Here is a 3,389-nt window from a genome sequence, read left to right as displayed (position 1 = left end):
TTATTATATTATATTTTTATATTTATATTATTATTTATTATATATTTATATTTATTTATTAAATGCGTTTTTATTGCGCAATCAATGCGAGTCAATGACAAATGACTATTCTGGTTCTAAAGTCTACGGTCTAAATCTACGGGAAGATTTGCGATTGGTCAGAGCTAATTGCGCATTCCGCAAATTCCGCTCAATAGATCATATGGCTCTTGCACATTGGACGTGGAAACCAATCGCTTATCACGCAGCAAAATGAGACGCGGTAACCAATAAATATATTATCATTTATAAGCTTATTGGCTATCACATCACATTTTACCGCGCGGCAGAAATTATTGCACTAGCCTATAATTCTATGTTCTCAAGTCAACTCCACTTCGCAAAACTTCTAGAAATGATATAATACTATTTACTTCCGCCGCGCGGCAAAAGTTAGATTGAGTTCAACTTTTATCGCGCGGTGGAAATTATATATCTATTGCTTCTGAGTAAGCGAGATGTTGATTGGCTGTCGCGCCAATTTTCGCCATGCGGTAAGCGTGTACAAGAGCCAATAGAACAACACATTTTAGCTGAATGAAATCGGCGGTATAAAACTACAATCAATTACAAACATTAAGCAGTTCCGCATCCCATAGGAGCGTACTCTTAAACCAGTTCTACATTAGTTGCAAGTTCATCGCAAGTTTGTTGCCACAGCTAATCTGAAGCTTGCATTTTGAAATCAATGCTTCATATTGGCTGTTGCAATAAACTTGCGATCAATTTACAACTAATGTAAAACCGGCTTTAGACTTAACCTGCGTAAGCATTACCTTTTATTAGAATTTTACTAGAATACGTTATATTTTATTTACTAGAATATGCCATTCTGAAAGGGATTCACATTGGGCGTATTTCGCGAAAGATTAGAAAAATGCGACCAATTGCTGATTAGAATTTCTATTGTTGTACACTCTAACAGAAATGCTAAACGAAAAGAATTTATGATTGGTTTTCGTAATCTATGCATCTCGAAAAGTACTCCTTATGGGAAACCGACACCTTTCTATCGCGTACATGTGAGCGGATGATCGAATGAGTCATTAAAATCGGAAAGTCTTGCGAGAGAGAAAGAAACCACTTTTAGGCTTATTCGATGCGTTTTTACATGAAACGAAAAAATCTGATTAAAAAGTGTGTCGCTTTGCCCGAGATATTAAGTGTTAAAGTTGATGACTATTGAGGTTAGGACATCTATCATAGAAATAAAATGAGATCTGTAATTGTACTGTTTCACATGGATATCAACTGGTTTCAACTTTCCACATGATCCAAGGAGCGCACGACTTCTATAATTGTATTGTTGCTAAATCAAAAGCCATGTGCATTTTTTCAAACAGAATAAGCTAAAATGAGTCAGAAATTGGATTTTACGCATGATAGTTCCACCATGTTTTGGTAACAACAAAATAACGTAAAGCATAAAGTAACGCAGGCAGGTAAAGTAGACAGAAATTGATGTCCAAGTGAAACAATATAATTGGTCGGTTACGCCACATGTGACAGCATCCTAATATAGTATGTTACGTTACAATATAATTATAATATGTTACAATATAAGGCTACAAAAACTTTTGCATAACGCGTAACCTATAATGCATAAGCGAATCAACCAATCAGAATCTTTCTTTTCTGAACAATTTTTGGAAGATTGTGATCGAACAACAATGACAATGATCGAATTGGACGATATTACCACAATTGACTCATATTGAATAATAACGAAATGGAAGATCTCAAAACGAAGAGAAATAGTGATTCGGAATTTTGTATTTTTTAACTCTTTTGTATTATTTGAATTTTATTGTTAATCAACTTAGCATTATAAATTTTTTTATTATTAACTATACACTGAGAATGACTTAATGGAGGAAGAGCACCAGAAACGTAGGTATTCGCATTCACATTTTTATTCCTTTTTTCACTCCTTGCTCTGTCCCTATTCCATCACTAAACTGTGACAGGTTATGGTCATTACAGGTTATGATTTGTATTTGCTGCTTGAAATTTTGTAGCTCCTTTCATTCCATTTTTGCTTTCAAAATCAGTTGAATATCTATCGTAATATTAGTGCAGGATCTGTCTAGCATTCAGATTATTTCTAGAATAAGGTGCCAAATATGTATGTCAATTTGAAGAAAAGGATTGAAATTTCTCATCTGCGAGGAAGTATAGTGATGTTTATTCACAAGTTATGTATTTATTTTACAGCAATACAACAAGTTGTCAACGAATATTATCCACAGGAAATTTAAATAATCGAATACCTTCTTCTGATCTATTGATACAGTTTATTGCAACGCAACAAGGCATTTTATAAATTTTTTTTCTTCGTTAATATATAATATTTCAGTTTTTTTATATCCTTCTTTTTTCTTAATCTTATGGTAAGATTTCGAAGGCGTATACATAAATACGAAGCTACAAGGTTTCAACAACAGCTTAGAAGCTATAACAACCATAACGATCATAATCTTCTCAGCTCAGCGGCGGAGTAAGAACAGAGCAAGGAGTGGAGAAAGGAGTAAAAATGATCGATATGCGAATACTCACGTTTATAGTACCTTAATGAAACGTTTGTCTCTATATTATATTCTCATCTATGTTTTGAATATTAAATATCATTTTAGCAGGGTTGAAGTAAGTCAATGTTTTTTTTTAAACTAAACTAAGTTAAAATTAATGGCTTATAAAAATAATAAAATTAAATTGAAAGTTGAAGAAATAAAGAATTAACTTAATAAAAGTTTATTTAAGATTGAATTAACTTAAGTTTAAAAAAAAGTTAATTTTGAAAAAAATTATTTTTAAAAATTATTAACTTTTTAACTTTTTTTTTAGCTTTTAACGTTTCAACCAAATAGTTACTACCAATCCTGCATTTTAGCAATTGACATCCAGCTTTTACTCTATATATAATTTAATTTTTAATTTTTGAGTAAGAATCTTTTCCTCTCTATTTCTTTTCCATCTTTTCCTTTCCATGGAAAAGAAGAATTTCGATTGATTGATTATGCATTATGTATTAGGTATACAACTTTGCTTCCGCCGTTTTTTTTTCCGAAATTCGAGGCTTTATTGTAAAAAACTGGTTATATTTATGATTCAAAGTATTGTCCATCGTTGGCCACTACTTTCTCCCATCTTTTGGGTAGCGTACTCCTGCGGGTAATCCTGCGTCGAAAAAACTGGTCATCTTTTGAGGCTATCCACGAATCAATCCAATTTTTTACTTCTTCATAAGACCGGAAATGCTGGTCAGCCAGGCCGTGTGCCATTGATCGAAACAAGTGATAGTCAGAGGTAGCAACGTCTGGAGAATACGGCGGGTGGGGTAGGACTTCCCA

Source organism: Atta colombica, unplaced genomic scaffold (assembly GCF_001594045.1).
Source record: "Atta colombica isolate Treedump-2 unplaced genomic scaffold, Acol1.0 scaffold89, whole genome shotgun sequence".
In the NCBI taxonomy this organism is placed as follows: Eukaryota; Metazoa; Arthropoda; class Insecta; order Hymenoptera; family Formicidae; genus Atta; species Atta colombica.
Note: the sequence above shows the minus strand (reverse complement) of the source record.